The sequence below is a fragment of the Lissotriton helveticus genome, chromosome 7 (assembly GCF_964261635.1).
Source record: "Lissotriton helveticus chromosome 7, aLisHel1.1, whole genome shotgun sequence".
NCBI classification, from domain to species: Eukaryota; Metazoa; Chordata; class Amphibia; order Caudata; family Salamandridae; genus Lissotriton; species Lissotriton helveticus.
Window position 1 is genome coordinate 53,356,797 of NC_136068.1, and position 12,791 is coordinate 53,369,587.

Genomic DNA, 12,791 nt, shown 5'->3' on the forward strand with positions numbered 1-12,791 from the left:
GCACCCCGTCGACGGGCCCGTCGACGGTGCCCCCGTCGACGACGTCTTTGTCGGCCAGCATTACTTCATCGACGGCCTCGTCGACGACTCTCATATCGTCGACGCCTTCGCCGTCGACGGCGAAAGCTCCACTCTCGTCGGCGAACAAAGCCCCGCTCCCGTCGACGGGCTCGTCGACGGGCAAGGAATCCTCGTCGACGAAGAAAATCCCGTCCAAATCGCCTCAGGGCGTTGCTGACGGTGCCGCATTTACGCCAACGGGCTCGTTGGCGTCGCACCAACCTCTACCGAAGACGGCTTCCATCTACACAGTGGTTACTGCTTCTTCTTTGCGGACCATACCACTCATCCAACTGAGTCCTGTGAGGAGTGGTGCTCGTCTTCCAGACAAATTATTCCAGTCTGCTGGGGAAGAATCCGGAAACGATTCGGAAGTGGAAGGATTATTTAAACAGGCAACAAGTCCTTCGGATTTGAACATTAAGTGCCAGGAATATAGTGACGAGGGTGAGGTGTTGGACAATGTCGAAGATGGGACTGAATTGTTTCCTGTTGATACGTCCGAACCGGTGCCTTCAGAGCCTGTTACCCAGATACCTCTGTCCTTGGTGATGAACCTTCAGCACATGCTGGATGATTATAACCGCAGGTTTCCTTCTTCTACTCCTGCTTCTCCAGCACCACTGCCTCCTCCGCAGCCTCAACCGCACCTTCCTCAGGCACCTACACCAGTTTCACCGGCTTCACCGGATGGTACTCGCCCTGACACTGGAGATGAGGATCCGGATCCTCACAACACAGATGACGACGACAATGACGCCGACATGGCTGAGTGGGACGATTATAGGGCTCAAACACCTTCCACTCCGCCCACCTCACCTCTACATTCGCCCCCAGTGGACATGGCACATTTCCACAATTTGATGATCCGGGCTACAAAACGGTTTCATCTCAAAGTCGAACAACAACAGCACGAAAGTGATTGCTTTCTATACGACTTTAAAGACATCTCACAGAGGCAATCCCACACTATTCCAATCGTGGAATATATTTGGAAGGAAGGCCTTAAATTGATGGAACGTCCCAATTCTGTTCCTGCGGTCTTACCCAGATTAGACAGGAAATACAAAGCACCGGCGTCTTCTCCGGCCTGCTTAGTGTCTCAACCGAAGGCAGATTCGGTAATTACTCAGGCTGCGCAAAAAAGATCGCGCAATCCTGCTACGCCACTCACGTCTCCTCCTGATCAGGAAGGCCGCAAATTGGATTCCATTGGAAAAAAATTCACGACCATGGCGGCTACTACAGTGAGGGCGGCGAACACTCTGGCTATACTGGGCCGTTATGACCGCCAGATGTGGTCCGAGATTGCTGCATTGATTCCTCAGCTGCCTGAGGCAATCCGGACAGAAGCACAAGCGATTATCCACGAGGGAGAGTTGATTTCTTCCGAAATCATTGAGTGTGCACTCGATATTTCCTCCACGGGATTTCGACAATTGGCGGGGGCTGCAGTCTTGAGGCGTCAAGGCTGGCTGCGCTCTACCACTTTCCGTCCTGAAGTACAGGCAAGAGTCCTAGATTTACCTTATGACGGACAATTATTGTTTGGCAAACATGTGGATGATGCCCTTGAGGCAATAAAAAAGGACACTGACACTGCGAAATCCCTGGCGAGCCTACAATACAAGAAACGGCCTTTTCGGGGTGCACGGGGTAGAGGCGGAGGCTCCTCTACTTTTCGTGGCTCAAGTCAATATCGTTCATTCAACACCTACAACGATAACAGACAGCGGGGTGCCTATCAATCTCAAACTCGACAATCCACCTCCAGGCCTTACCAAAGGAAATCCACTTATAGAGGTGGATCAAACACCAAAAAGCAGTGACTGCCTCAGACCCTTCCTTTTGCCGACCGTACATCTTGGAGGTCGCATCTCGAAATACTTTTACAAATGGTCTACAATCACCTCCGACCAATGGGTCCTGGACGTTATATCCAAAGGACATACCCTGGAATTCACCAAATTTCCACCCAATCATCCACCTTCGGGGCCACCACCCCCTCATTTCAAGGACCTTCTGGCCCAGGTGAATTTAATGATCAAAAAAGGAGCCATCGAACTAGTGCCGCAAGGTCAACGCGGCAAGGGGTTCTATTCCCGCTTTTTCTTGGTCAAGAAGAAATCGGGGGAATGGCGTCCAATATTGGATCTACGAGCTCTAAACAAATTTCTAATTTCAAAAACATTTCAGATGTTAACCCTGCTCCAAATTCTGAATTTTCTCAATCCAAGCGAGTTCTATTCCACAATCGACCTTCAGGACGCTTACTTCCATGTGCCAATCCACCCCAGACACAGGAAGTATCTCCGCTTCACGGTCGGACAGCTACACTTCCAATTCAAAGTCCTGCCATTCGGCCTCCGCTCGGCACCAAGGGTTTTTACCAAGATCTTGGCCCCTGTAGCTGCCTTCCTACGTCTCCAAGGTATCCAATTTTACCCATACCTGGACGACTGCCTCATCAAGGCAAGCACTTTTCACCAGACGGAGCAGCACACTCAAGTTTGCGTCTCCCTTTTCCACGCCTTGGGGCTTTCAATCAATTGCCAGAAGTCACATTTTCAACCTTCGCAACGGAGAAATTTTCTCGGAGCCTTGCTAGATTCTCGGCAGGGAAAAGTGTACGTTTCCCAGGAAAGACAGGACCGCATGTTAATGATGGTGCGCTCCCTCCAATCAAAACTGTCCGTTTCTGTCCGAATGTTCAAATCATTCCTTGGCATGGCATCCTCGTGCATCCACCTCATTCCAAATTGCAGATTGCACATGAGGACTCTCCAGGAGGAACTGGACAGGCAGTGGAAACAGGTGTCGGGGTCCTTCGAGGACAAGGTCCTTTTAACACCTCGCATACAGAAAGCGCTGGAGTGGTGGGCTCACCCTCCACACATATCTGCAGGCCGTTCATTCCAGGACGAACCCCCAACTCTGACGCTTACAACAGACGCGTCTCTCGAAGGCTGGGGAGCGCATCTCGACGGCATGTCTGTGAAAGGGAAGTGGACAGCAATCCAACGAACTTGGCACATCAATCGTCTGGAACTCTTGGCGATTTTCTTAGCCCTCAAATCTTTCCAGAGGTTAGTGCGGGGACACACTTTGCTGGTGAGGACGGACAACACCACCAGCATGCACTACCTCAACAAGCAGGGCGGCACGAGGTCTCTTCCACTTTCTCAACTAGCACAAGAAATATGGGATTGGGCGATCCAACGTCAAATTCATCTCACAGCCATTCACGTGCCAGGCGTGGCCAATGTTCTGGCGGATTCACTCAGCCGAGCGTCATCAGACAATCACGAGTGGGAACTCAATCAGCCCACGGTCGAGTACATCTTCCGGCGGTGGGGCCAGCCACGGATGGATCTTTTCGCGACTGCTGTCAACAAGAAATGCCCACGCTTTGCAAGTCGGCATCCCCACAGAGAGTCGAGCGGGAACGCATTTTCGATCGATTGGTCGAACGATTTCATCTATGCTTTCCCTCCACTTCCTCTGATCCCTCGTTTGTTACACAGGATGAGGTTCCAACCTTGTCGCATCATCCTGATCGCACCCAAGTGGCCGAGACGTCCATGGTTCACGGACCTGCTCCTCTTCTCGCAGTCCGATCCGTTGCCACTCCATCCTCTGCCGCACCTCCTCACGATGCAGCAGGGACAAATTTGTCATCCGGATCCAGCATACCTTCAACTCCATGCCTGGAACCTGAGTACAATGAATTTGCACGGTTGACTATTGACAAGGACTGCAGGGAGGTGTTAGCGCGGGCTCGCGCTCCCTCCACCATAAAAACGTACCAACTCAAGTGGAAACGTTTCTGTGTCTGGTGCCGCACCAAGGATTTGGACCCAATGACTGCAAAACCTGAACAAATTTTACCTTTCTTTTTATCCCTGGCAAAATCAGGTCTGTCCCACTCAACTCTTAAAGTGTTTCTGGCGGCGATTTCCCGTTTCCGCCATGATGGTTCCACATCTTTATATTCTTCAAGTATCATTAAACAATTTTACAAGGGCCTTTTTAGGATGTTTCCACCTATCCGTCGCCCTCCGCCTGCCTGGCGTTTGAATTTGGTCTTGTCTCAACTACTTCTACCACCATTTGAACCTATTCACTCGGCAACTCTTAAATTTCTCACGTGGAAAGTTGCTCTTTTACTCGCCTTAACGTCCTCAAGACGTGTCAGTGACATCCAGGCGTTTACCATACAGCCTCCTTTCTTAAAATTCTCCAAAGAGGCTGTGACATTACGAACTAATCCTAAGTTCATCCCGAAGGTTCCCAGTGACTTTCATCTCAACGAACCTGTAATTCTGAAAACTTTATTTCCTGCTCCGCAAACTCCAGCTGAGCGGTCATTGCATTCATTAGATTTGAAACGTTGTCTCAAATTCTACATTCAACGAACTGCACCTATCAGAAAATCTGATCATTTGTTGGTGGCATATGGTCCAACTTGCAAAGGACAACCTGTTACCAAGCAGACTATAACCAGGTGGATCTCCTCTACCATATCCTTCTGCCACCAACGGGCTGGAAAGCCCCTTCCTGCTCCTGTTCGAGCTCATTCAACTAGAGCAGTGTCTACTTCGGCTGCCCTTTTTGCGGGGGTACCCTTACGCCAGATCTGCAGAGCTGCTACTTGGTCGAGCAGCCATACTTTTACTAAGCACTACTGCCTGCAATCAACAGACGCCGCGGATGCGGCAGTGGGTCAAGCGGTGCTGCGGAATCTTTTCCAGTAAAGGTGAGCCTCTGTTGCTACCCACCTCCAGTCATAAAGGTTTTGTTTTCTAGTAATAATGTTTTGGTATTTATTGTTTATTACCATATATATTTACCTTCTTTGCTTGATGTATTACCTTTATGACTTATGTGATCATTTACTGCTTTCTACTCTATTCAAGCATGTGAATCTATGAAAGACACCCCTAATACTGGAGAAGAACTATAGTTACTTACCTGTAAACTGTGGTTCTCCAGTATTGGTGTCTTTCATAGATTCACATGCGACCCTCCCATCCTCCCCTCAGAGGCTCTCTTCTCCTCAGGCACTTTTACTTACTCTGTGCTACGAAAATCTGAGGACTTGGGCTTCTGAGGAGAAGGTTCTAGAGGAGGCTACAGCCTGATTGGCTGGAATGTGATCCAACACATAATGACTCTGATATGCTACTAAAGTGAGTTCTCCCTTAGGCTTTTCAATGGGCCTATTGTGTTCTATGGTACTTTTGGAATTTACAATTTACTGCACTATATGTATGTATATTTTTATTAGTTATATTTTTCATGTATACATGCATATATACTGCTATTTTATGTACCGTGGGACTCCCACTTCGACGACGGGGGATATTCCAAGCATGTGAATCTATGAAAGACACCAATACTGGAGAACCACAGTTTACAGGTAAGTAACTATAGTTCATCTTTTTGTTTTGAAAACATCACACAATGACATTTTTAAATGTGCACAGCCAAATCTACCAGCACTTGCAGTAAAATATTTCGAAACGTTTTAGTAGCACAATGGATTTGCTGTGCTCCTTGAGTGAGTGCACTCATTAAATGTGGTGTAATTCAGTAACTGTGTGAATTGTGTACTGTGCACTGATGATGTTGCATTACATTTTCAAATTATTTCTGGAAGTGCTTCGAATTTAAATCTACCACTTGTGCTCAAGCGATAGCGCTGATACAGGAAATGGATTGGTAGGATTTCTTTGCACCGCCAACGGATACCTATTGATTTACATGATAATTTTTCTGACTGCAGTAATTAAGGGCCATATGTATCAACATTCCGTTTTGCGATTCCTAAATAGCGATTTTTAAGGAATCGCTATTTATAAATCGCAAAATAGTATGTATGTAGGAAATCGCTTCTTTTTAGCGATTCCTTAAAATTCCTTAATTGCGATTAGCAAATTGCTAATCGCAATTAAGGAATAATTTCCCATTCATTTCTATGGGCCAGGAGGCCCATAGGAATGAAGGGGAAATGTGCGATTAGCAATTTGCTAATTGCAAATTGTATATATTTTCAAGGGTGCAGGGGTGTCTCAAGAACACCCTGCTGCACCCCTGAAAATGACATGTGTGCGCATATGGCGCACATACATGCCCCAAGGGCATGTATGAGCGTCACATGGCACCTTTTGATGTTCAAATAAATGCTTTTTTAAAAGAATTCGCAACTTACCACCAACTAGAAGTTGGTGGTAATTTGCGATTCCTTAATGGCATTTTGGTATGTTTTTTTCCTTGATACATTGCATTTAAGGAATCGCAAAATTTGCAATTCCTTAAATGCAATCGCAAAATAAGGAATGGCAAATTTAGCGATTCCTTATTTTGCACCAAAAATGTTTCATACATACCATTTAGCGAAAATGGGTTCGCAAACGCCGGAATTCTGAGAATTTCGGGGTTTGCGAACCCATTTTGCTTTGATGCATATGGCCCTATGTGCCTTGAGGGTAATACTATCCTATTGTACTGATAAAGACCCAGCTTGCAAATAACAACTGGGTTCGAAACGTTGGCGTAATTTGTTGGCTGGATATTTAACGTAAATCTGTGGCTCTGTTTCTGTGTGTGTGGCTCTGTCCGTGTGTGTGTGGCTCTGTCTGTGTGTGTGTGTGGCTCTGTCCGTGTGTGTGTGGCTCAAAAAAAAGAAAAAATGAGAAAAATGCCATTTGCAATGCCAATAGCTCTAACTTTAATAAAGCCGAGACCATTGCATTGTAAATGCTTGTTACTTCATGCCCCCCCTTTCTCTCTTCTCATTTCTTTCTCACCAACTTCCTTTCCCACCGGGATCTACCCATCCGGTAGATTGTCTCATCTGTGATTACAAAGAATGAAAAGGCAGGTTTCAATCAACCCCACCCAGCCGTCCCACGGGTGTGACCCAAATAGGAGAGAGGAATGTCCTGCAAATAGATTCTGCGCCAGGAGACTGCAGATGGGCGGCCATCAGCTACCTGTGTTGTGTTACAAAAACCTAAAATGAATAATAAAGTGACAACCATTCAAAATGTTGTCCCTCCTTAACCGTACTTCCCAGACAGGCAAGCAGAAATACATGTTGGTGTAACAAGCAAATTGCAGTGCTGTTATGATGACCGAAAACTTGAAACACACTGCTGACACATCTTGTGATCTGCAGTCCATGAGTTTGAATACTAGCAAAGCCGACTCTGCCTTTCATCCTTCTCAGAGTAGTAAAGTTAGTACCAATAAGTTTGATCATCATAAACTTCTTATTTAAACGCTCTTAGACCGCAAAACTGTAGTTTGAAGCAATGTAAAGAGTACAAGTTGTTATTATAAAATGTAATATAACGGTGCATCCCTGGTGTGCTTTTTAGATCTGGTGAAAGCCAAGACCTTTCGAATTTATTAATTAAAATTATACATATATACTTATTGAAAGGAGCTTTCAGCCACCTCTCTTCTTCCATTGGTCTGTTGTTGTGTCATCCATACTATGTTTCCTTCCCTTGCAGCATATAGCATGGGACAGTGTGTCAGACTTCTTCAGCCATTCGCTAACTTCAGTTTCACTGACTGTATTTTGCCCTTTTACAAGGAGCACATCGGCAGTAGGGGTGGGCGTAATTAGCGGAGTTTCACTTGGTAGAATTACACAAAAACTCAGCGAGATTCCTCAGAGTTCTGCGAGCGGGCGGAGTTTGGAATATCATGCTGCTTACGCAAATTTTTAGCCCTGGGAGCTTGTTCCGTGCTGTGAAATCAGGGCGCTGCTTCTTTCTGCAGCTCAAGTAGAACGTGAACGGTCGCAACCTGCTGCGACCTGCCGTGACCACCTGCATTGAGAGATCTGGCCGGGAGACTTTCTAGTCAGAGCCGGACTGAGAACCAAAACCGGCCCTGGAAAAGTGCTCGGCCAGCCCCCGGGGGGAGGTCTGAGCTCTTTGCCGGGGCCGATTTTCGGCCGATTTTGTTACAGGGCCGATTTTGCAGCTATGCTGCAAAAACAGCCCTGTTAAAAAAACGGCCCCCACCCTTGCAGCGCACCGGGGGATTGCCCGGTGCCGGCAACGGCCAGTCCGGGCCTGTTTCTAGTGCCCGACTATCAAGCTAGGGAACGCAAATTCTTTCCCGTGCTCACCAAGGTGAGTTGGCAGGCCGTGCGTGAGAAAAAAACTCCTCCACGTGGTGGTTGGTGGAGTTTTGCTGGGACTCCGCACATCAAGAGGAGCGTGAAGTGTGCAAAACTCTGCAAACTCTGAGCAGAATTCAGCACCCAAAATAGTTCCCTTCAGTGCCAGTATTTTTGTTTTTACTTCATAATTATTTTTGTATTGCCTTTATGACCACAAGTCACATTCCAGCTTTATCAAATCTCCTCTCTTGCTAATACTGTTGTAAATTCCTATGGGAGTAGCCTTGAATATCGGGTGGATGCTATTTCACATCATCTCACATGAACTCTGCATATAAACTAATCCGTGTGCTCTGTCTATCCTGCCAACCATTCATTTCTTTCTTTCTTTTTTCTTTCTTTCTTTCTTTCTTTCTTTCTTTCTTTCAGTTTGCCTTCTTTTTTTCTTCCTTAATTAAAATTTTCTTTCTTTCTTTCCCTACTTTCCTGCTTTTGGTCTCGTTGTCTTTCTCTTTTGCCCTGTTTCTCTTTTTTCCTTTTCTTTTTTCTCTTTCTTTCTTTCTTGCTTTCTTTCCATTTTTTTTCCATTTTATTTCTATTCTTTCTTTTTACCTTGCTTCTTTCTTCCATGCCTTCCTTCTTGCTTTTTCCTACCTTCTTTTTTTAGATTGATGGGGGCCCAGCAGTGTCTTAAACCGTTACGTTTTACAAAATCATGACAAAACAAGATTTGCCAAAGTGTGGCAGCCAATGCCAGCATACTGGCTTTGCCAATGCTTGTTTTTACATGGACTTTATCAACAATACATTTTTTTAAACCCCGTTTTTCAAACTTGGACCACTGGCTCATTATGATTACTTAATTATTATAGCGTTTTTACACGTTAAAACTGTCTGGTGGAAGATTTCGCCTCAATAGTACCAGTTTAACAACCAAAACCAGCGATACGCAACCAACAGGTGACCAGTCAACCTTTTCAAAGGGCCTAACACTAAGTAGCATAAATATGAGACAAACAACACGGCCACAGAATCCCATAATTCATGTTGCCATAATAAAAAAAGATGGACTGAGATACTTGTTGCTAGTAGAAAAGGAAGAAACCCTGGGACCGAGGTAAATATCAGGTTACTGAAGTGGACAACATTTTTGTTGCACATCACAAGCGCCAAATGAAAAATTGGTTACTTAAGTTGCATCAGCCCCGCCTCGGCCGGCTTCGTCTCCATGCTACATTGGCTCCCTCATGCAACGGAGATGCCGCTGGTTAGGACGCGGATGATAAGAGCCTTGAATCCATTCTCCAGTTCTGGGATTATAGCTATTCTTGCCATACATTTTGCCACTATCTCTCATCACATCAGCCATTACGGTTTTTGAGTATTATACACTGGAGACAGTACCAAATGGTGACTGCCCAAAGGCACTCTACCGATTATTGACCAAACTTCAGGCATTAGGCTTTGGATATGTATAGTTATATGTTCCTACTTGAAACAAAATTCTTGAAAAATGATTCAGTTCAGAGTATTTCCTTGATATTTTAATTTTAAACTGTTGGTAATTTATTTATGCAGAAATTCATCTTACATTGAAATGGTGACAATAAGAGGCGTGAAATGGACACAGAAACATATGTGTTATCAGGTTTTAAACTTCAATCAATGCAAAAAAGATCTATATTCAGCCACATACTGGTGCAGCTGTTCGGTATTTGGCTAAAAACTAAAATTAGCTATTTGGTATGAAAATTGCTAAAAAAAAAAAAAAATAGGAATTCATATATATTCAGAAAATTAGGAAGAAGACATAAAAATAAGGAAGGCATTGTTAATTAAATAGTTTAAAGTCTTTATACCAACACCTGCAGTGGATATCACCTAGAGATATTTAACGTTTTAGCTGTTGCAAAAAAGCTTCTCCGGGATAGTGTATGGAGCAGGGGAGCACAACATCCTAAACTGGATTTGGATAAACATTCCTTCTCAAGTTGCTTCCATTAAAACCTGGACAATTGAACCAACAGGGCCCCTCTAAGAGGTAGGTGGTAACATTAAATCCCCTTATTTATGGAAGGGGTTCTGAATTCAGAAGAGTCCGTCAAGGAATTTCCTGTATCTTATTATTTGCAACGCGGAGGTAAATCCACCAGGGAATACACCACTAGACGGTAATTTTCCAGTAGGGCGTTTTTAACACTTTCTTCAATATTTAGGGGGTTTTCTGTTACCACTCAACTTTAAATTAGGCCATCGTCTTAGAGATGGAATGCCAGGAAAATCACCTCCCCAATTTAGTTATACATAAACGTATTCTTATAAACTGAATGGCAGGATACTCATTGTTGTGCATTGGACACTAGGATTCTCCAGTATTAGGGGTGTCTTTCATAGATTCACATGTCTGAATCATTCCCCGTCGTCGGAGTGGGAGTCCCACGGTACATAAAAAAGCAATAATATGCTATAAATACATAGTAAATACCAATAAAAACAAACCAGGAAGTAAAGTAGCCAAAGCTACAGTAGAAAAAACTTCCACACCTATGACTATCATAGTCATTTTGTATAGTCCAAAATACAGCCAATCAGGCGCCAGCACCCACCAGAAGGTTCTCCCCAGAGGCTCAGGCTCTCAGATTTTCTACCGCATGTCGTGTGAAGGGAGTCTCCCTGAGCTCTGCTCAGTTTTCTTCTCTTTCTTCCTTTTGGATCTTTTCTTCAAGGATGTCTTCAAAGAAATCTCTGTTTAGAGCCTGTGATTCTTGTGGTAATCTCCGGCTTTTTAAAGAGGACCCCCACAAAAAATGTATTTATTGCCTGTACCCAGATCACCAAGTCAAGGACTGTAAGATCTGCAGAACTTTTCCTCAGAAGACTCTCAGAGATAGAGAGGGTCGGTTGCTTTTGTGGCTACAAAAGCTTAAGGATTCGGATAATCCTGTCTCTGAGGTTGGCAGTATTGCCTCTGGTTCCACTTCAGCGTCTAGAAAGAGGCCTGCGTCTGAGGTATTGCCATCTCCTGGAGCTAAGGTTGCTAAAAAACATCAACCTTCTAAGGGATCTGACAAGCCTTCCACTTCTAAGGCTATCCCCACAGGCAAGGACATGGAGGGTTCTTCTGCACCTCAAAAACGGTCCACCAAAAGATTGCCTCAGACAGCTGTCAAAGTTTCACCTCAGGCTGTTTCTTTATCGTCGACGACGCAATCTACTGTCTCATGGTCGACGAAGACCTCCGTCGACGCTGCATCTACGTCGACAGTGACATTCTCATCTCCCAAGCCTCAGATGATCATGTCGACGGCAGCTTCTTCACCAACTATGGTCTATGTATCTGTTAGACCTCTATCGTCGACGACGGCCGTCGTCGACGCCTCGTCGTCGACTCCTCTAAAAGCTCTACCGTCGACGAAGAAGATACCGTCGACGGGCTCGTCGGCGAGCTCCGCACCGTCGACGAAGGTGCCACCGTCGACGAAGGTGATACCGTCGACGACGATCCTACCGTCGACGAAGCCCAATCCGTCGACGAAGCCTGTGCCGTCGACGAAGCCTGTGCCGTCGACGAAGCCTGTTTCGTCGACGAAGTCTATGCCACCGTCGACGAAGGTGATACCGTCGACGACCATCCTACCGTCGACGAAGCCCAATCCGTCGACGAAGCCTGTGCCTTCGACGAAGCCTGTTTCGCCGACGAAGGCTATGCCATCGACGACGGAACCATTGACATCTGCTTCATCGGCAACGGTGGACGCACCGTCGACGCCGCAATTGTCATCTTGCACTGCGTTGCAAGTCTGGTCACCGTCTACGGTGTTCTTGACACCAAAACAGTCTTTGGTTCAAAGGCGTGAACCAGCTTTCCAGCTCTCACCCCTACATATTTCACCTCAGAAGTCGCCGTCGCAGGTTCCGGACCAGCTTTTAGACTCTGACAGTGAGGATGAAGTGGTTCAAAGGACATTCAGAGCAGCCACTAGTCCTTCTGAGTTAAATATAAAATATCAAGAAGAAGACCAGGAGTATATACAATCACCCAGCAAATCCTTCTTCACCTCCACCACACAATCAACCTGTGGATGTTCAGTCTTCGGATGAAGATGATCAAAGAGAAGAAGGAGAGGTACAGGATGAGTCAGAGTGGGATGAATACCAGGTGCAAACTCCTTCTCCTTCACTTCAGACTGTCTCAATTTCACCCCCGGTGGACGGGGCAGTTTCCACCTTTTGATGAAGCGTGCTACTAAACGCTTTCATATTAATATGGAACACATGGAACAAGACTGTTTTCTATATGATTTTAAAGACTAGCCCTGAAAACAGATCAAGTCCATACCCTTCATTGACTTTATTTGGCAGGAGGGGATTAAGGTCATGACAACCCCGGCATCCATTCCTCCAGTCCTGCCACGGATAGAGAAAAAGTACAGGGCACCGGACAAATTTTTGTCATATTGGACAGCCTAAGCTTGACTCCGTAATTGTTCAAGCGGCACAAAAGAGGGCTAGAAATCCTTCCTTTCCTGTTACAGCCCCGCCAGACAGAGATGGCAAATGCCTAGATTCTATTGGGAAGCGCGTCTCCACC